Raw genomic sequence first — 23328 nt, 5'->3', positions numbered from 1 at the left:
TGGAGAAAGGACTAAAAAAAGAGCTTCCTCAAAGCAAAACATGTAAGACAGGAGAGAGATTCAACCTTTTTTTCTAAAGATACTGGGACTGCAGGACATCTTTGAAAAGCTGCTAGACATTTCTCTACCCTTCACTCCTCCAGTCACTGCCACGAGATTCAACAGCAAAGCAATTTGGGATGCCTGCCTTTATTAATACATTCAAGGCCAGGCTGGATGGGGCTTTGAGCAACCTGGTCTAGAGGAGGTGTCCCTGCCTATAACAGGAGGGTTGGAACCAGATAATCTTAAAGGTCCCTTCCAAGTCAAACCATATTATGACTCCTTGACTCCTGGCCTTCATCTGACTGAGCAAAACAGACAACCATCCTCTGCTCTTTTAAGACAAGTTCTCAGTTTCCATGTGTACATGTTCCACTTTGAGTTTCTTTCCTCAGTAGAGACAAAAGAGAGCACAAGACACTCCTGGTTGAGATTCCCTGGAGCCTCAAAGGAATAAATCCTTTGTGGTTCCTATAGCAAATACTACTCTTACCATGTGCTAAAACCATTTCTACCTTTTGCATAAACTCCTTATACAGATGGCTTGTAATCCACAGATGTTTCCACCTGACAGCTGAGACACCTTGTATGAGCTTACTTCTTCTAGTGTTCAGCTTTATTGCATCTCTAGCTACTGTAGTCTTCAAGACCTTGTTCTGGCTGTAAGACGTTTCTGTCTTTTTTCATCAACAAGTTACACTGCAACATTTTATGTAGAGATTATTTATTGTTTCCTTCAACCTCTATCCCTTTTGTTTCTTGTGCATGGAATTCCTTACTTTCTTTTTTCTTTTTTAAATTTACTGTTCTTCTGTTAGTCCACCTTTCTTCAGTTGAAAAAAAAGAGAAAAAAAAAAATCAAGAATTTTAACGAAGACATAATCATTTACTGCAGTACTACATACCAGTCCAAACAGATTGGATATACCACTTCCTCTTTGCTTGGAACACCAGTTATTTTATGAAAAAAAAAGCTATCAGTTTAATATGGCAAATCTTTTGTAAGCCCATGTTGCATTTTATGTGGGGTTTTTTTGTTTTTTTGTTTTTGTTTTTTGTTTTCCATTTATCACATACATTTCTTGTATTTTACAAACTTTGCTTTAAAGCTTTACTCAAAACTGATGGCAAAGAAGCATGTTTATAGTTTTTGAAATACTTTTCTGACTCCTAAAAACATATATATTTCAAACCTATATGTAATCATATGCGTATGTGTAAATCTACAAGCATAAATTTGTGTGTGCATGTTTGTGTACAGTTATTCCATTCTCACGCAGTACAATCTTCTCTTGGTAGCTGTTTTTGCCACGTCACATCAGAAATCAAAATACTGGAGTGGAATTTAGTTGATACCACTAGAATGAGTTAAAGCACTTTGAGCACTGTTGTTCTTGCTTGTGATAATTATGTCTACTTTCATTTACATATTTTATTCCTATGAGCTAATCTGTCTTTGCTTTCTATATTCAATATTACTATGTTAATGGCAAAAGACAAACATAGTATCCCCACTGTTCTTCCCTATCCCGTGCTATTATAGATATATTTGGACTTTCCCCAGTTTTTTCCTATATATATGCCTGAGAAAACAGACAAACAGAGCCCCTACTATTCTTTGCAAAATAAACAGTAGCTTTACTGATTATAATTCTTGTTTTACCAATACAACTCCTGAACTGCAAAGAAACAGTTTTCTTGCCTGTTCATTCCTTTTCATTTCTTTTAAAGTTTTTTTGCCTATTTCTACTATGCAAATGTTCTGGGTACATATTTTTCTTGGATATTTCCCCTTTCATTGAGATACAAATTCTTCACCAAGTTTGAAATGTGGATTAGAGAAATTCTAAAGTTCTTCTGTATTCAAGTCCATAGCTTTTCAACACAACCCATTTCAAAAACTACATTTATTTGAGTTTGTCTTTTTGAACTCAACCTTTGAACTTTCACTTATCCTGCCATTTAATTTAAGCTGGGGCAACTCATGGTCACTCTTTCCAAGGGTTATTTTCTACTACCCTGTTTCCCTCAAACAATTCTAAATTAGTACTGATTCTCAGTTGTTCAGTGAATTTTGTTGAAAGAAACTATCTTTCTCCCATTGTATTCAGTCACAATTTGACTTTACCATTAATTCTAGGATTTGATCTGCAAACTACAGTTGACCTGTTAGCCCCTAATTACCAGAAATAAATGAACATAAGCACCACTTTGGAAATGATCAGGCACAGAAATTAAATATGCCCTTTAAATTCAAGTAGACTATTTACATGTATATGGTTAGTCATATGTGTGTTTTACTCCTGGATTGTGGCAGTCTTGTGAACTGGACCAAACCAGTTATTTAAAGTGTCCTTGAATCTACAAAAATGCAAGAAGTGTATGAGCATTTGCTATTGCATTTTCAGATGGGTCCTTAATTTATTCAAAATTAATAAAATAGTATTCGATCCTTATCCACAAGTTGTCTTCACTATTAATAATACTGGAGAATGCTTCTTCACTTTTATGATCTGCAGTTTCTCTGCAGATGAAAAAGAGTGGGTAACAAAGAACAATTATTTGCATTACCTAATCTATATACTTGCCCATAGGAGAGCACAGAGGAAGCTGACCAATCTGCTCCTGATCCCTGACAACTTTCCAGATATAAGGAGGGCACAGTGTAGCAGTTAGAGGAGACAGATGGCATAATCCACATTGAACTCTGTATATTCAGAGATGGTCACCAGTACATATGGCTGTTGCACAGAAATTCCTTAGGCTATGTCTTGAGACAATTTATCAATGTCATTGACACTTGAGATGTTAATGCTCCCTATGTTCTTGTTGCTGTTAATCTTCTGGCGATCACCAATCCCACAGCAGATCCAGTAGTAGGAAATACATGAGCAGTTATCATTTGGTTCAGCACTAAATTACAGATTAGTTTAATTTGCTGATGAAGACAGTTTGAGCTGACCTTGCTGAGTCTGCACTAAGGCTGACGGGGGTGCATTTACACACTGGCTCCTCCATGCAGCACTGCAAACACAAGATACAATTGGAAATCGGAAGAGGAATCAATCGCAGAATGCACATACTCCAGGGTGACTATCACCATGTTCCTTCTCTGCAGATTAGACCTTTAAATGTAGGAGATGTTGTACACAAAATGAAAGAGGACATGAGTACCTGTACAACACCTCATCACTGGACTACAGCATATATTTGCTCTAAGGAGATGTAAAACCACTACAAGGACCTGGTTTAGCACACAATGTTCACTAGGTACAGCAACAATCCAGGCTTGGCTTTTTCTTTCAGTCTCAGATTTGAAGTTAGGAGAGCATACCATACATTGGATAACTGCAGTGTTCTTTTTATATAAATAAGGTTCTGGCTCAATGCCTATTAGCATTACCTAACTAAATCTTAATTAGTGTAGTATTGAAAATACCGTTAAAGTTCATATTAGCACATCAAGTGACTATAGCCAGACAGGTTTTTTTTATCAGTGTCCCAGTGTTCCTGTTAACAGTTTTGGTTTGTTGGTCTTTACATTTAACTTTACACTCACATTTTCTAATTTTCAAATATACTTAATGTGCATGAAGCACTCTTAAACCATCAGATCACATGAGGACTTACAAAACTCCTCTCATCTCAAACTATCGCTAATATATACTATTAAAACTTTCATACTGACAAAGTCATCTCCAACCAGCAAAAGCCTTAGTAACTGCAACAGATGTATAACAGAACACAAGGAGGAAAATAACTCAAGCATTTAAATACATTTTGTAAACATTGATAATATTTGGCCTTAAAGGAAATAATAAGCCAAACCAGAAGGTTCGAAGTCAGATTCTAAAAGTAAAAGCAGTACTAAATTCTTCAAAAAGCTCGAATATCTGACTCTGCATTGCTCCCTCTGTTAGAAGCAACATAATGGTGGTCAGACTCAAGAAGCTACAGCAGCATATCCTTCCTCAACACATCATAGGAAAAAACAGATCAAAATTATTTTTGGACTGGATGCTGCCAAAGCATTTGCCACCGCTGCCAGACATACCCCTTGCCAAAGGTCACCAGCCACCAAGGAGCCTGCAGGATACGTGCTCCTCATCCATGGCAGCTCACAGCCTGGTGTGCTAATGGAAAATGCTATCATCTTCCTCAAGCCTCCGTGCATTTTGATGCAAGCATTTTGATGTTGTAAGGGTGACTGCAAGGCCCTTTCCACTAGAGTGACCCCCATGGAGCTGGGGAAGGAAGGCGTTTCACTGCCATGGCCAACTTCAGCTGAGCTGCCCAATTGGAGTCTAGAAGCAAATGTAGCCAAATAAGACATCTCTGTACCACAGTCACTGTTGAAGGAATAGAGCTGCCATGAAAGCTTTAATGGATGATTTACAGCTCAAATGATTTGGAGTGATGTTTTTTAAAAATGTCCTGTGCTTTCTCTTCAAAAATCAGTACGATTTCACGTGACTTTAGAACCAGGCCAAGGCCAGTGCCTTTGAAACCATGTCCTTCGCTCATGTTTAACAGGGCAGGGGACGGAGAGTAACAGTGTTTTTCACTTAGCATGGCTGTGTAAGTGCCAGTTTTCTAACAGGGTTTTCTCTCTAAGCCATCTTTATGGAGCTGAGCTTGCTTTCCCTTTTTTATTATTTTTTTTTTTTTCTGATTTTTTTTTTTTTTTAATGGTGACTTTTTTGGCCTGCAGAAGTAGTTACTGGAGTGCTCTTTTGCAACTTGGCTGTGGCCAGCGTCTCTGGGCAATCACAAAAGCTTACACAATTTTGCAATAACTCCCATCTCAATGCACAGTTCCAGAGCGGCCCTCTCACAGAGCAGCTCAGGAGTTTCCTTCATGAATTGTATCCCTGCCAGCTGCTGATCTCCCCACAGCAGCACAAGCCAGACTTTCTTACAGGCTGTTAATATTTTCCACGCCAGTCTCCAGTGCCAAATTCTCCCACAGCTCACTACAAGTTTCGCGATGAGATGGGTTTTTCACAGTCCATGCGGGGGACTCACACAGTCTGCTCTGGCCAGGGCCGTGCTGCCCTGCCAACACCTGTTGTGTGTGCCCCTGAGGAAAGGCCCATGCATCAAGGTGGGGCTCAGTCTCGCATACAGGGGCGTAAACCTGAGTGAAGCCCAAGATTTGGGTGGGAGGATGCCAGCATCTCCAGAATCAAAGTGGCCCACAGCCATTGCTCCTCCAGCATAAGAGCAGGAGGTTTCCTCCTGGGTTTCCCAGGGAAAACAGGCATGGTGCCACCAGCAGCTGGGAAGACAGCTGGGCATGACTCCAGACAAGCAGTGGTGACTAAGCTGTGCCAGGCCCACAGGAGTCCGGGGAACATGGTAACTTAGAAGCACACCTCTGGCTCTCCATCCTTCCCCAGGCAGGCTGCAGCTCCTGTGCTGTCTAGATGCTCATCCCCATGGTATCTCCATCCCCAAATCCTTCAACATACACATCCAGACTACAGGGCATGTTCCTGCCCTTGGTGAAGCCATATGGGGAGCTCAGAGCTACCCCAGCCAAGGGATCTCCTGGTTAAAAACCAACCTGTCAAGAGTAAGGAGGCAACAGAAATGGGGCCTGTACCGGCCAGGAGACAGAGAGAAGGAAGAGTGCATCTGAGATACAGACAGGCTCAATATTGTATTGGTCATGCAGTGCTCAGAAGGATGTACTGCAAGGACTGCATAGATGCAGACACAAGGGACAAGTGGTATGAGTCACTTCAGTCCACTCATTCTTGCTGTAAAACAGAAAAAAGTAATAATAACCCCCCATCTGTTTTTGGAAGCTGTGTTGTTATTTTCTTGGCAAGACTAGGCAAATCGGGGATATGGCTGCCTACTGATGAGGGAAAGCAGCCAGGGGTAGATGTGGGAACCAAAGGGGACAGAGAGCTGTGTGCCAGCCACCTCTGCATTGCCCAGCAGCACTATCCAGCACAACGTGGCCATGGCAGACAGGACATCTCCAGGAAGATGGACAGGACATCTCCGCTACACCTACCTTTTCTTAAGACACGACCATCTTTCTCTGCTTTTGGCACAGTTGCACTGGTCTATGTGCACTCAGTTTGCCCTTTCCATGTCCAAGCAAGGACTACAGAGGTCCACTATATCAGTAGTTAGTGGAAAAAGAATGCAGTCCTGATACTGTAAAGATAACCTCTACTAAACAAAAGTAGCAGAGAAATACCCAGGAGACAGTGCATACAGTTTGTTACATATTTAAAAGAACTTTACATCTCTTTCTGTATTGCAGAGCAGCTTAATCAACACAGAGCTTTTTCCTGTTCTGCTGCAGACTGCTTGGTTCAGTAGTTCCCACAATACCGTAAGAGTCAGTTTTTCTTCACTGGCTACAACTCTCTCAGTCTCCTGCCCTTTACCCTGCTTGCACAGATCTCTTTCCCTGACAGCTACTATTTTCCATGCAGCAGAAGCAGACACAGTCTCTCAAACATACTATAATTTTTTCCCAGTACCATTGTCTCTATGTATGCTGCTGCTTTGGACAGGCATAACTTCTCTCAGCTTGCTGATTTCCCTCCAGTCTTCCAGACATCATCTCACATAATTTTACCATGACTTTACTGACCAATCGCTCGCCAAAATACTTAAAGCTTTTTGCCTTTTTTTTTTTTTTTTTTTTTTTTTCCCCTTTCCTCTGAGCAGCTCTGCAGAGATTCTATGCTTTGGTTTTGTACATGCCTCTCAGCGTCAAGTTTCTTTTCCTCTTGTCCTCTACCAGCCAAAGATTATCCATATAAAGCAATGTAACATACACCATTAGAAGGCCTCCTTGCCATAGTGTTCCCAGTTATTTTAGCTTTAGGCTTCTGTCCTGGGTTACTATAATATTTCTTTAAGTTCATTTTTTCCAAGATCAAGTCCAAAAATATCTGATCTGACAGGCTCTGGTAGAACACTGCAAAAATAAGTCTACAAAGCTCAGGAGTGTCTGCATGATTTACAGCTTTTGTGCCCTGTTTAGTTCAAAGTTTAGAAATGCTGGGATCTAAGCATTTGACCCATCTGTTTTTTCTAATTCAGTTGACAGGTTTTTTTGGCAGAGACCTACTGGCTTCTCAGTGCAAAAGAGCTAAAGACTGGTTCTTTAAACAATTGAAAGTTACAAGCATCCGCAGAAATCACATTACTCAGCACTTAAAAATATTTCAGGAATAGAATGTGGTAGCAATGGCTTGTGTCTGGGCAACATATCTTTCAAGCCCCCAAAGAAAAATATGCTAGCATGAGGATGGAATAATGGTTGTAGTTAAGAAGTAGTAAGGTTACTTAGACTGTTCAACAGAAAGTTTTACAAGACCTTGAGCTAAACCTAGAAACAGAGGCAATGATGATGCCTTGGAGTGGTGTAGTGTCAAGATGATTAACACTGTTGGAGGTAATATTGCTTTCCAAAACACTCTGCATCAAGCTTTGGTAGGCTAGAACTGCACAATGCATCTCCCAGACTCTCTGGGTGCTGAGCTCCTCAGATCACTTTAGGACAAGATCATTTAATGACATCCATATATTTAGTTAATGGCTGTAGATTGTTCCTACTCATGAATCACAGATGGAGAAAACTGGGGCAGTAAGCACGGAAGAAGGAATGAATAGAGATTATATTATTTTTATTTTCTCAGGAATAAAAGTTTTTTTAATGAAACAAAATGAGCAAGGTGGAGATATGTGCTATTTTGTGAAGGGAACAAAATGTAGGACAGAGCTCGGCACAAAATGGCAACATTATCATTTCAGAGCTATGATGCTCTGGTCTTCAAAGATAGGAAGCCACAAAAGACCTATAATATATTTCAGTATCAAGTAACAAAAACTATTAAACTCCATTAATAAGCAATCTCTAGAGTGAAAAAGATTCAGTATAAGCTTATGGCCTAGGATTTTATCGAAATGTAGGAACATTGAGGAGCATTTTTAAAATCTTGATTAATTTTTTAAACTCCAAGTGTGGATTCTATTTCTTTTGGCATATGTAGTTTGCACCTATGAATAGGTAATATGACATATTTATGTGTGAGATTATCAATTACTGTGTGATGAGTGATTAAATTTATATGTTCAAAACCCGATTGACTTTCACTGTTTTTCATTTAAAGAAACCCCTGCTTATATGGAAAGCATAAATCATCAACCCATTCTTAAAAGGTAATGATTGCAGAATAACAATTTATAATAGTAACATTAATATCAATTATTCTGCCTTTAAGAACAGTTCCCACATACATTAAAATCTGAATGTAAAAGAGGTAGTAACTTACAAAGATTATACAAAGTTAGTTGTTACTGTATTTTTTGCAAAGATTCAAGTATTAGCATACATGAAAGGGGCAAAATCTTTCTATAGTCCCACCTACCAACGCTTCCAACAAGGCATAGGTTACTCACTTTGAAATGTTACCACCAGCTACACTAAATTCAACATATTATTTGTTCCCTTCCAGTAACTCTTCTGGAAGTAGAGCAAGACCAGAGAGAATCCAGAAAATGACTCTGAGCAGAAAAATGCAATAGAAATTCCCAGAGAATGAACTAAATCCTTTGTTTTTGGACCAACAGGTAGAAGGTGCGTATATAGACATTTTACTAGGATTTCATCATTCTTGCTGTTAAAACTGACAAAATACTTTGGGTCAACCAGATGATTATCACAGTTTACTTATCACTGAGGGAGCATTGGGGTTTTCTTCAAGGGCACAAGAGACCTAAGACATAAATCAAGACTCCTTCTGAGGAGTTGAGTTCAAAGGCACTGTCATCTCAGTAGGTTTAGTCAGTCATGTCCAACTCATGGCCTCCAGGCCGCATGTAGCCCAGCGTGACTTGCAATGCAGCCCACTTCCTGCCCCGTGCCATCATAGTGGCAGCCAGCATGCATCCATCACTCATTAACAACCAAACACTGGTGTGCTATTAACTATATCCGGTCTGAAACCAGAACAAGGAGAGGGAATAGTGCTGTGATAACTCAAGTTATGGCAAATAATATTATGCATTTTAATACACTGGCTAAACACAGTCCTGTGAACAGCAAAAAAAAAATGCAGCCACGCTTTCCATTGTGATAAAGGAATCTGAGAACAGGTTTCAAGACTGTAAAAAAATATTATCAATTTCTGGTATATCTGCAACTCCACTTTCAGTCAACAGTAAACATTACTTGCAGATTTTCAAATGGAATGTACTGAGTTGCAATTATTAAATTCAGATATCTGATCTTGTCTTTTTAACGGACTTTTATAAGCCCTATTTTACCAGAGAGAGGTATCCCATTCTTCACAGTCATGCCTTATTCGTGTCATTACTTTTTAGTAGTATGTACATTTGTGAACAACTGTTTTCAAGGATGAAGTACAGGAAAAGTAAAATTTCATCAAAAATCTCTGACAGTCACCCTGAGAACTCATTAAGAATTGCAACCACTGCCATCAGACCAGACTGATGTGCTAGTTTCACAAACACAAGATCAAATATCCCACTAGTTTTATGGCTTTGTTGCTTTCCTTGTTTATGTTTTAATTAAAAAAAATAATAATAGAAATTAAGAAGTTTTGTTACTTACATAAATTAACTAAATTATAAATTTTATGAGGACTGCTCCAAAAGTAATGCCCCCTATTTTATGATGTTGGCCCACAATATCAGAGGCCAACATGGTGGTGGTACAGCAGTAGAGGTTGAACCTTCCCACCAATATCCTGCTACATTTTCTTGTTGTGACAGATGGCAGCAGAAGGGCAGTCTGACAAAATGGCATCTGACATGGAAGTGTGTGTGAAGCAAAGGTGTGTCCATGTAGAGAAAAATGGTACCCAGTGACTTTCATCAATGGCTGCAGAACATATTTGGAGACCAAACAATGGATGTAAGCACAGTGAGGTGGCGGGTGGTGCAACAGTAGGTCACTTCTGTTGGGCTGATGTGTGTGGCATGGAGGCTTTTGTTCACTGCAGACAAAAATGCAGAGCTAATGATGGTGATTATTCTAAAAAATAGATATTTGTATCTGAGAATTTGCTCTACCAAAGTATTACTGCGGTCATTGTAGCTGTTGTAGTTTCTATGGAAATAAATAGGAGACATTACTTTTGGAGCAACCAACCAACACATATGTGCCCCAGGACAATTCCTCTTCATTCTGTGTGGCCAGGCAAGCCGAATTATTGGCCACTCGTGGACTTAGTCATTTCAGAGTCTCACGAGTGCTATTTTTCACAATTTCAATCCTGATAATTTTGAATGAAAGGTTGAAAACAAGAGCCACTCTTATGAGATTTGCTAAATTCCCATCTATAAAGAGATCTAAATAATTGCACAAAAGGCCTTGTATCATATGGATCTTAGTTGGAAGTCTCACATGATCTCCACCAACATTTTTGCAGCAGAAGTCCTTGGGAAGGGTCCTCTCTGTTGACAGTGGAGAAGACCTGGGTAGCCATTTTCTTTCCAAAAATGAAACATCTCAGGAACATGGAGAAGTAAAGTGTCTCACCTCTGTGTACTAGAAACCCACAGTATCTGTTGGTCCTGTCTCCCTCTTACCATCCTTCTCTTCCTTCAGTGATGTCACAAGTAAAAATCTAGGTCTTAAAGAAGGTAGAAAATGATCCTAGGCTGCTGGGAACTTGATCTTGCAGAAAGACTTCTAAGGTAAAAGAAATGGCAACAACAGAACAGCACACAGCTTGGAAAGCCTAAGTACATCTGCTACTTCAAATGGCTTAAATGCCTATAAATTACCACACACAAAGCCTGTGGCCATTATTTAGATCCTCTTCAAGTAAGGCTGTCCTTGACTTGAAGGAGGAAGTGTTCTGTGGTGAATGGAAGGTATCTAAGAGAATATTCACCCTTGGCTTGTTATGATCACATCAGACACTGACTTGGCAAATATGTTCAGCTAGTTTTTGCAATAGAAAAGTACAGCCAAAATCCACATTGGCTTAAGAAATCAGTACGTTCACATAAAATAAGAGCTGACCTAAACTCAATCATGATATTTTCTGAGATTTGTAAAAAAAAATAAAAATTAAAAAAAAAAAAAAGAAGAAGAGTAAAAATTGTTTTGTATGTCTCTGCACTTTAACACTCACTGTAGAGACTGCAGTGATAGGTTCTCTGGAAATGCAAATTAGACAACAGTGCCTGATTTTGCCTGGCACACGGATGGGAAGCGCTAAAATATTTTCTGATGTGTCTGAGCCAGAAGTCTAGAAGACTAGATTTAAAGCTAGAGGTTTAGATAGATATTTAAAAGAAAACCTATTGTCATGGATTTCTTATCCCCACTGAATTCAGAACTTACTCCTGACAACTGATAGTCTCTTCAGATCATCCACTTCCCACTTTTCATTGAGTTTGTACAAAAATACTACTTCATTTCGTGGCTAGTTTTGAAAACTTGTATAAGAAATGTGCGATCAAACCACAAAGTTTGTATAGTGATGTGCACTTTTTGGGAGTTTGTAGGGGGTATTAGGAACCCAACTGCTCTACTTTGAATAACTCCCACTAGGTGTGAACTGAAAAATAAAATAAAGCATGTCTGCAAACACTGAAACAAACTGATCCAAGTTACATCCAACAAAATACTGGGCAGAAGGAGAGGGAAGGTGAACTTGGCCTGTTTTCCTCTTCGGACTACTTAGTAGATACATATCTATCCCATCCCTAGACATCTGCAAATTGATGTCCATCCATTTTTTTGTAATGCTCTTCTAGCTATGCCCTGTACTTTTGCATCAACATACATATTTTTATTGAAGAGATCATTACTATTATTTTAAAACAGATGGTTTGAACATAATCCACATAAATAGTAGATTGGCACTGCCAGTCATGATGGCATGTGTAGAAAAGAGCTGGCGGATATGACAATATTTAAAGATTAGCAGTCTGGGACACTAGAAAAATGACAGTGTCTCTTGCCACTGAACCTAATGCTTGTGCTACAGCATTCAAATAAAGCCATAGCAGTCATCATGCCAAGAGACTGGATAAACTCATTATTTAAAAAAGTTTAGCTGTAGCTGTGTATGGATTCAGAGGGGGGTGGCATAGGCTCTTCAGTATTAAGGCTTATGAAACTCACACTCCTTTCTGTCCTTTTGCTAGGATCAACAGATGGAGGGCTCACAACAATCTGTGCTCTGACCACTTCTGTGAACATGCCAGGCATGGCTTCAGTTTTTCCTCTGGGACACCAGGAAACTACCATTAATATAAAATACATAATTGTATAAAATTACCTATAATCACTGTCCAGTTGAACTTGTGAAAACCATGCATATTTTAGAAGCACTCTTAGTGTACGCCTGCCCTGCAACTGACCTACCACAGCTGTAACTACCTTAAGTTGCAGCTGATGGGAGAAATGTAGCATCCCTCCAAGCTGGAAATTGTGTCCTTGACACTTCATCAAAATGCCCACTTAATAGCCCACATCTCTGCTGTTTGGCCAGTTTATTCCCTCTGCTTGGGTTGTCATGCTGACTCATCTCCCACTCCTAATTTTGTGCATACTAAGGTTGTGTAACAGGATGGAAAGCATAACAAAATGGCAGGGCAGCAAGGTCTTAAGTCATAGGGAGTGAGGATCTGCTTAGATATAACAGCAGAAAGCACAGAAATAAAGGAAAGAACCTGCTTACCTTTGGAAGGCCTAAGGTACACAGGGACATCCTCACCTCCAGTGCCAACGCTTAAATGAGATCTAGGATAGGGTGGGTCCTGGCTCCACCCCTTCCAGTCACTCAAGTGCACTGCATACACCTGAGCCCTCCTGGACTGGCTCTGTCCTCCTACCAGCTGCTCAATCACTGTTTCAAGCTGTGACTCAGAGTTTCCACTACAAGCTTGCACATTAATTCAGATGGTTCTCTTAGGTTCACCTTGCTTGAAGGCTTGTTCAAACTTCTTGATCAAACTAGGTCCAGCCTTCTCTTAGCTACAAGAACATCCAGGACCTGGTCACACTTGTCAAGGGGTAGAGGAAGCATGTCCTTTTTATTGTTTTGATGCATGGGTCCCTATTTTGGCTCTAAGGACAAAGTTTTCACTAAGAAATGGCGAGAAACAGCAAGGCTATCAGTATGACTTCCATTGCTGTTTGAAGGGAGTGGATAATGTGTGAGTTCAAACAAGAGAAGCTAATAAAGGACACATTTTGTATTTTAGTGTCTAGTTGAAAGACGAAAAGCTTCAAGGATATCACAAACCCTTTGAGGGTGTGCACGTGATGCACATTCACAAGTCATGAAGTCTGCCCACCACGCTTGTGTAACCACATGACACTTCAGTAGAGCAGCCAGCCACATGTTCAAAGTGCTACTGCTGCCTTCCTGACCACACACCAAAATGCCTCAAGGGTACATAGAAGAATTATCCACAACCCAAAGAAAAAAAAAAAAGGAGAGAGAGAGAGAGATTGGTATATTGGTCGAAGACTTGCCATGCCGATTCCAAAGATGACTGCAGCATATATACAGCATATATGGAGATGTAAAAGTTTCTTGTGCAAGCTGTAACACGCCACTTAAAACATCTTCAAACTATCACAGTCAGAAATGATTTGATAGAACCTCACAAATCCCATAATCTACTGTAAGTAGTAGCTAAGACTTTGGCTTCACCCATGAGTCTGCAACTGGGGAAGAAGCAGGAGGATAATTTATCCAAGTCTGGGGTAATGAAGTGTTAACAAAAACCATATGAAGTTATTACTACAACCACAGGCCGCAGAATGTGAAGGAAAGAGGATCTCAGGGGACCTACCTATTTTCAGTCATCTCCTGCTTTATAGTTCACAAAAGGTGTTCAGCAAAACAGGAGGCAAGCAGCAGAAATTAACTGATTCATTAGGCCTAATGAACAATGCTGGTCATATCATCTCTAAAATACAGTCAGCCGACATTGATATATACGTACTTTAACTCATTCTTCCCAACTTTATTAGGTACATATGTCTACAGCAGACACAAATGAAACATTCTACAACTAGGCTGCAAGCCAAAAACTAATTTATTCTTTAATGTGGTAGTGATTACTTGGTGGTTCCTTGAGCAGAGATGACAGGTCTGAGCTAATGGAGTTGTACTGTAAGTTAATATAAATCATGACAGAGCAATTAATTACAGAAACCACTGCAAATCCCTTTGTTAGTTTTCCCCATCACCAGAAGGATTTAATAATGTTCATTTTGCTAAGTTCCAGTGACATTTACAAGTCTTAAACCATTTTTAATCAAATCAATATCTCTGGCTGCTAAATTTAGTTGTGCTTTGCTAGCAAGTCCTGGAATGCATTGATACTAATGTTTCCTACCTTCTGTTCAAGTAAATCATACTGAAACCTCATACTTCCTCTTCACTTGTTTACATTGAATAATTGGGATTTTTTTTTTTTTTTAATGAGCAACATATGAAATAAGCGCATTCAAAGAAGTTAGGAGAGAGCAAGCTAGACAGATACACAAATATCAGTGCTTATGATGCATATCATGTAGTTGAAAAATTCAAGGAAATTTTCTTAATTGGCTGAAAGTGCTTCAAACCAAAGAACCAGGGCTTGCTTGGAAACTGGAATGCTCAAACAGAGCTATAGTTAAATCTTCATGGCTAATAGAAGATAGAGGTCACACAGATCTCTTCCTGTCCCTGTGTGCTCTTGGATCTGTTACTTAAGCATCCCAAATACTTGAACAACAGCAAATTTCCAGTTATCTCAGCAGGAGTTGAACACATACCTAAATACCTTCGAGGACTGTGGGTGATGATCTCACACATTGTTTTGCATGGGAAAGTCTCACTTTCTTTGTACCTCGTGTTTATAGCTATATTCTAGGGATAATCACACTCCCTCTGTTTGCTTTATCCACTTAGATTTTAAGTCCTTCGAGGCACATGTTGTCTATACACATACATGCACACTATGCCTAACTAAAAGCAAGTTCTGAGGCCAGCTGCGCAACAAGGAAATTAGCAGAAATATCAACAACAATAGTGTATGCATTTAGTAACCTTTTTCAGATAAGTACAACATGGAATATTTGCAAAGCAATTTGACAAATACTATTACAAACTTCTGGAGTAATTAGGTCCAGTCTGTATTTTCCTGTAGTGGTTCTAGTTTTGAAATGGACTCTCCTAGGAGCAGGATTGGATCCATTATCTTCCAGTATGATTTTTTTTAATATATATATGTATATATATATTAATTGTTTGTGGGCTTCTATTGCCATCAAAACCAAAATAATTCTGGTTTGTGAATTGTTCAAAAAGAGATTTAATTTTTATCTGCAGAAAATAAAATGCGAAGATTTACCAGTTCTGGATTGTTATTCTGCTCTGTCCTTAACAGCAGCAACAACAAAATCTGGAGCAGTTGGACATTCTGCTGCGTTAGATGAATATCTTTTTTTTCATACCTAATGAATACATGCACAACAATGATTCTCAGATCTCTGACATTCTCAAGGGACTGCACATAGGTCACTGACTCAGAAACACCAGCATATCAGCACAGAATAATAACAATAATAATAATAGAACAGGCAGTAAAACTTCAAAGTCATTGCTAGTTGCAAGGTTTCCTCTTTAGAAACCTTGTAGCAAGTTCAATGCTATTTACTTCATTTCAAGTGCTTATTTAATTAATTTTGCTGAGATTCAGCAATAATGCAGTAATACAGATCCTTGGTCTATAACCTGCTTGCTGTTCCCCATAGGTGGGAGAGAGACATTGTAGCTTTTTTATTTTTCATTTTTCTGTAGGCATAAAACAAAACAGGAAGATCTAAAGAAGAATGGGAGAGAAAAAAGAAAAATCTAAACTTTAAAAATAGAATTACTTCCACTGCAGTTCAAAGGTTGAGCAGAGCCAGAGTGCCTCATCTGCACTTTCCATTAATGTCGGGTCTTTGTGTAAATAGTATAGATTGGTAACTAGAGTTCCATTTCTTTTGTTCTTCCTCTGGACAATTGCTTTCCATTTTACCTCAGATGACACCAAGCTGTTGTGACAGAGGCCCCCAAGACCTTGCTGTGATTCTGTAATGACATAAATTCCCCACTTTCCCAGAGTGCACTAAGACATCAGGCTTTTATATCTCGAGCTGCTGTATTAAGTCCTAATGGAGAATTTCTCCCCCAACTTATGAATTACCTTACCCCCCATGAATAAACAATGACAGCATACAGATCAAGAATGACCTCTGAGACATTTGTCTTTAATAGAAGAATCACTGTAAAAATTGATTTCCTTTTACCCTCAAGCAAAAAGGTCTTTTCTGTGCCGAATTAAACACATACAAAACATAAGCTGTATTCAAATGCAGTGCTGCAAGTAGAGGCATTTCATTTAATATGCAGCTATGCTGGAGGCTTAGACCAATCTGAGATTCAATTTGTATTATAATTCTAAAAATAATAATTCTCTAGTGAGAATATTTGAGCGTAAGTGTACAACATAAAATTCACTCTAGGAAAAAAAAAACAAAAAACAACAACAACAAAAATGGTCAAACACAATTTGTTTTCTGTGGGAAGCAGGAATTTAGGAGCTTAAGGGCATCTCAAAATAAAGAAAAATCAAAAATCTAAAGGAAATCATAAGCTGTCCTTTTCTGAAATTTGCTTACATGACTGTGTGTTTTCTGAAGGAAACACTGAATGACATCTGAGAAAGGAATGTCTTCCCTTTTGTAGAAGGACAATACACATGGCGTGAGCATGACTTTGCTATAATAGGTATGGAAAAGTGATGCTCAGCATGTTGCTGGCTAAACACTATCCAACTTCTGCTAATTACGATCCATGTTAACATGTCCATGTTAATTATGAACCGCATTTCTCCGAATCCTCCCTAAAACCAGTATGAATTCTGGACTGAATCAGCTAACCTCATATCTCTCACAGTTTTTAAAGATGTTACAGTTTGTCTGCGGTGCACAGGACTGCCTATTGTCTAAGTTAGTACTGCACATACTAAGGGATAACTATTAACAGACTCAATATTTGGTTATTAGATATTGCAAGATAATGGTTTTTAGTTTTCTATTGCTAAAATTGTTATTCTCATTGCTGTTGTTTTCCCTTCAGTAAGGAAAAATGTGGGGAAAAAAATTAATCCAAATAAGATAGTCTGCTTTTTTTTTTTTCTTTTTTTCTTTTTTTCTTTTTTTCTTTTTTTCCTGGATGGAAAACAGACTAAAAAGCAAAAAATAACTTCATCTTCTGAATGTAAACAGTTACCAAAAATGACATGAAATACTCTGTCCATCTGTACTGCCATTTTTTTCCTTACCACAACCTATCAACGCCTTGTAAAGAAAAAAACAAAACAGAGAGTAATTACTTCTGAATTGTTAGAGTACTAAAGAGCTGGTATACTTTAGCTGTGTTTCTAGTATTTGGCCCTCAATATATTGTGAAGTCTCAGGCAATACTACAAATTATTTATGTTGTATCTTCTTTGTCTAATAATGACTTCTATTTTAATTTAGAATTTATACACACATGCTGAGAAAACACAGTATCTATGCTAAAAAAAGAAAATGCAAGGTGTTCTATTTTAATGAAACTCGAGAACATATCCAGATTTTACTTGTGGCCACTCCCCAGAGCACTATTCCCAGTTCAACACTGAATTTTTAAGTTAAATATTTAGCTCGATAAAGTATACGTATGTATGAGTTAACACAGGAGGTAGAGAGAGATTTGCTATATCCTCTATATAAGAAGAAATGCAATAACTGGCTTTCAAGTTGCTCTATGGACTGAACAGAGCTTTTCATCAGTATTGGGTTTTTCTTGCCCCAAAGATCTTTTTTCAGGGAAGATGCATGATCAAAGCCTTTCTCTTTTCTCACCCTATGCACAAGCTGCAATAGAGCAGGTGGTTTCACAAAGAAAGACATCCTGCCATTTCCACAGATGTTTTGTTTCTAAGAACAAGGAATAACCTGTATAGCTGTTCGTCCAGTGGCAAACTTACTGACACTGCTTCACAGATACACCAAAAAACACACCTGGGCACCTCTTCCTTGCTGTCACTGACCTCCATGAGTATTCCTCCTCCCTGTCTCCTCAGGATCTTGCCTCAATCAGTAGGAACTCTCTGCTCCCTGCTGGAGTCCTGGTTCATCTCTTGCTCATTCCAGCAGCTTCGTTAGCAGGAAAATGGGAAAAAAGAGATTGTGGTTGCTCAACCACCCTGAGTAAGCCACTTTTTCTCGACTGCCTGAACATGCTGAGCAGAGCACAGCGTTGGGTGCCATCAAGGACTCTGGGCCATAAATATTGCAAAGTATGTGTGGAAGACTTCATAAAAAAAAAAAAAAAAAAAAAAAAAAAAAAAAAAAAAAAAAAAAAAAAAAGGAGAGATAAAAGAATTAGCATACAGACCAGATATCAGCCAAATAAACTCAGACTGTATTCATGAAGGATTCATATAGTCACATCTGGGCTGAAAACAGCAGCCAACACAGCACGTATCTGAAAGGAAAATGCAGTATTACCTGACATCCTTTTTCCTTCCTTGTTTCTTGCAGTGTATTTACTTTTCATACTGATTCTTTGAACAGAACACTAGCTGATTTGGGTAGCAACATACGGGGAAGTATTTTTAAGATGTTAAGTTTTGTTGACACTTCATTATTCAATACTTACTTGGGTTGTATAAAATAAAATAAAATAAAATAAAATAAAATAAAATAAAATAAAATAAAATAAAATAAAATAAAATAATTGTATATTTTCAGACTAACAACAGCATAATCTGCATTTGAACTTAACTTCTGTATCAGTAGTTCCCAAATATCACATCTTCCCACTCTTCCAAGGGAAGTAGAATATCAGATTTATCAGTTTGATAGCCTTATTTTCTAGATGCTGCTTGGATACCACAGGAATGGGAGCAACACAGCCATTTACATGCCTTTAAGTTCCTTGTGGCGATATCTGTCATCTACCTTGTATTTGTACAGCAGAGTGCAGTATGTTCCCAGCCTGAGCCCACCCAGGCCGTAACAGAGAAGTCCATAACTGGAAACCAGTATATTTTTGTCAGGAAACACCACCTCTTTAAGTTCTAGCTCTTCCTGAAATCCAAAGGGATCAAAGTTGGCATGCAGCTCCAGATGGCTTCTCTGCAAACAGCAGAGCTGGGTACAGATGCTCAGTAAGAAAGGGGTCTTTGAAAAAAATGCATCCATATCCTCACTGTGCAATTGTGAACACATATCCTACTGAAGACAATCTTGCAGCTCCCTCACAGGAGGAAAGCTACAATGCTCCATTATTCAAGACCAAGGAAATCTTTGGAAACTTTCTGGAGGAACGCTCATCACAATATAGGGTTACGAGTTAAACTGATACAGATCTGATTCAAACCTCATTTGACACCCTTTTATTTCAGTACACTTTAGCCCCATTTCAGGAGGTTAGCTACAGGAAAGAGTATGGCAAGGAACTGTCATAAAAACAAACATTCAGAAAAGGAAGAAATTGAAGTACTTCCTGCTGCTAGATCAACCCAATTCACTTATTCACTGCCGTATCTCTCCTTCAGCATTGCAAACTGTAATCTCTAAATTACAGCATTTTAACATCTGACTAATAAGTTTTCCCTCAAATAATAATATTTCCTACCTTTATAAGTGGCTTATAAAGAGGTTTGCATTTTAACGTTGCAATGCCTTTTTTACTTCAAATAGTGCTGACCACTGGAGGGAGTTGAAGAATTCACATATTGTAGAAGATGGTTTGATTAGAAGTGGTTGTTAAATTTTAAGATCAGAGCGATTCCTTCAGCTCCTCACTCATTCTCCTGCATTCTCGCTTTACAGGAAGCTCATTAATAGATCAGTTTGCCCAGTTTGTCATCTGTTTCATTATGCAAAATACATACGTTTCATTTACCTTTCCTGTGGAAAAAATCAGTTATCTTCAGCTAGATAAAATGACTTCTTTGGGTTTCTTTTCAACTCTTGAATGGCTCAAAATCTCTAAAATCTCAACTGGTGGTAGAATACCAGGGAACCCTGATGTGTGCCAATTGCAATGTAATGATCTTTATGTTCACATTTAAATGGGAAGTGTAATAGCTTAGAAAGCTGACCACTAGGCAAAACTTACACTGACCTGAAAGTAAAATAAAATAGTTTAAAAGCTCTCTGAACATTATCAAAAGATCTATTTGACATACAAATTAAAGAAGGAATTCCTGAAACAGAGTTTTAGTTACCAAGTCTTTGGTTTTACAACATCTGTGATAATTAAGTGCAAAAAGTTTTTTAGTTGCTTATCTCTTGACTTTTCTTAGTAAAGTTCAGTCTTTCTCTTCACTAAATTATAAATTAATACTTGTAATTGATCATAATTTAAGTGCTCAGTTCAACTGGGCGTTTGAATATGTGGTTAATTTTATGCAAGCATCTTTGGTCCTTTGACTTCATAGAAACTAGAAAGGACTACCGAAATGATGAAGTGCAGTCCTTGCCTGTAAGCCTAGTAGCAAGGTGGCTTTGATGCATTTATCACCTGAGAGAAGATGGGTGTAGCTTTAACAGGTTTGTCATTTAAATTCTCAGTGACGTTAATAATTATGCAGGAGGCCAACTCTTCTTGCAAATGTTCTCTGAATTCAGCACAAAATACTTGCCTAACTTGCAAGACTAAGGTTCAAATGAGTATGGAAATAACTGAAAGCCAGAAGACTGAAGTGGAGAAGGAGAATAAAGGACATGCACCATAGGGATATATAATGATAAAATCATAACTTGTGTAAGGAAAGTAAACTCAAATTATGCTGCTGCAGGAAAAAAAAAAAAAAAAAAAAAAAAAAAAAAGGTGATTGAGAAAATATTAAACTGAGTTCTATTCTCATCACGAAACCATTAGATTTCTTTCACTTGACTCTGGTTTCACTCTCAATCTGGAGCAAGTTTTATTTTGTTTAACAGTCTATTACAAAAAAAAAAAAAAAAAAAGAAACATTGCCATTCTGGGATGTTTCATCCATACAGAGTTATGTGCTATGCAGGGACACCAGAACAAAATTCTACTGAGCTCCTCTGGGTAGCAAACAGATTAGACGTTACTGAGAAGCTCTACAAGGAAGGACATGTTCAGTTTCCATGTAGGATAATGGACCAGTGGCACATATAAAAAGGCTACTTCATCCACACTCTTGATACCTCATGGGTTGCTTCAGTGTTATCTTAACTGCCTCTATGCTGAGACACAAAGACATTCTACACAGGTTCATACAATCAGAGCAACCCGTATGTGACTTTTTCCACTTAAATAGCTTTTAATGCAATCACAAAACTGGAGCAATTCCTAAGTAGCAGGAGAGAAGGCAAACAAATCCTTGCCTTGCTTTTGTTTCCCTCTTCAAACCAAGAAAATCTTCAAAAGAAATTTTGTCTTATAGCTTTCTCACTGCAGTGGGTTGAAGCTGAAAGCTGTGATTGTTACCTGAATTTTAAAGATAAGAGAGAGATATACTAGATAAATAAAAGAAAGAAAAGCATTTAATTCCATATGAGAATATTCATTGCTTCTCTGAAATTTGTATGCTTCGTATATCCTCTGGGTTTCCAGAATACCTCTTCCTAAGCAATAATAATAGAGGGTGAAGAAAATACGGTCCTTGAATATGACTTCAACTACAGGCAGGCTTAGGTTGATCAAGATTTGGATGGAAGGGTCTGAATTTTGAGAAGGCTTTATCACTGAAACCAAATCAATGCAAGATTGCTGTTGGGATTAGTCTTCTATAATATTCTGAAACAAAGGCAAATGCTTTGAGATGCAATTTCCTTCTTTTTTATTTAAGGAGAGAAGATGTCATCATGACCTCTGGAATTACACAGATCTCAGAAACCTGTTCAGTAAACTTTTAATATAAATTATAAATATATAAAGGTCCATGACTGAAAAGTTTCCAGTGACAAAGAACTATTACATCCTCGCGTACATTGCTCCAACAGCTGACCCTCTACTTTATAAATGTCCTTTTTATTTGTTCTGAGTTTCAAAATGATTGGATTTTACAGTACTTTTTGTTGGGTTATTTTCTCTTGTTCTATTAGATTAAACAGGTATCTCCTAGAAGTCCTTTCCTAATATAGATGCTTAAAGCCAACAGGCATCCCCAGCCTTGTCTCAAACACCCTAAAAGTTTACGTTTCTGAAAGTTCTCACCCAAAGGACTGCTTTCCAAACCCTTTTTGATTTCTTTTTCTCATTGTACCGCATATCACCTCACATCATTTCCTTTAAATAGTCTCGATAATTCCTTACACAATGCAAATTTTACATTCCTATCCCAATATCACAGCTTCTGCACACACAGCTGAAGATCACTTTGTCTTCTTTATTTGAGTTTCATGTTAAGACCTAATTTTCAGTTATTAATTTTAAAGACTTCTCACTGCTGCTGTATCTTGCGTACAAACCCTTAAGATGTAAGCATCATTTACATTACTTTTGGACAAGTGAATATATATTTTAACCATGTTAAAAGCTATGTTTGTTTAAACGTGCCCATTACATCAAGCCATCTAGACCTCTATGCAACAGGTGACCTTCTTCCATTACAGCCTTTCCTTTCACAAACACTTGTATTACTAGTAGTTTCAGCCAAGAGTTGTTTTACATTTTCTAGACAAGAGATACTACCTAACCAGATCTTAAAAATGGCTTCTGTAAGCAATGATTCCTCTTTGTAATTCCTTTTGATTTTAATCAATTCAATATGGATTCAGTCAATTTAATTGAAAAATGTTACATTTTCACCATTTTTTTTTCTACAGTGCTATGTCAAATACTTACAATAATTTTAATTATATCAATAGAGCTATGTATTAATATATACAATTAGAGAGCCTATCTGAAGACGGCGTCTGGTATTTCTAAAAGAGTACTGTCATACAAAATTGTTCTGACTGACAGTAGTAAGGTGCCCATCATTCCACTCGTTAATGCCAATGCCCACTTCAGCTTTTCTACATTTCTTTCAGGATCCCTGTTGTAACTGACCTGCCAAGGTAGTCCCATTTTATACAGATGTTTTTTACTACTGGAGTGACATTATCTTTTTTTCTAGTACTCTAACAATTTTGCTGTCTTAAAAGATTATTTCAGTGTTCACAAACTCGATGCACCTTCTTGGCCCATTCATTCCAGAGAGCTGGTATTAACTTATTTAGTTCTGAAGATTTTGAAACAGTTGATTTAA

This window comes from Coturnix japonica, chromosome 1, assembly GCF_054131305.1.
Source record: "Coturnix japonica strain WE chromosome 1, WE-NBRP24, whole genome shotgun sequence".
Taxonomy (NCBI): Eukaryota; Metazoa; Chordata; class Aves; order Galliformes; family Phasianidae; genus Coturnix; species Coturnix japonica.
This window is presented reverse-complemented; position numbering follows the sequence as displayed.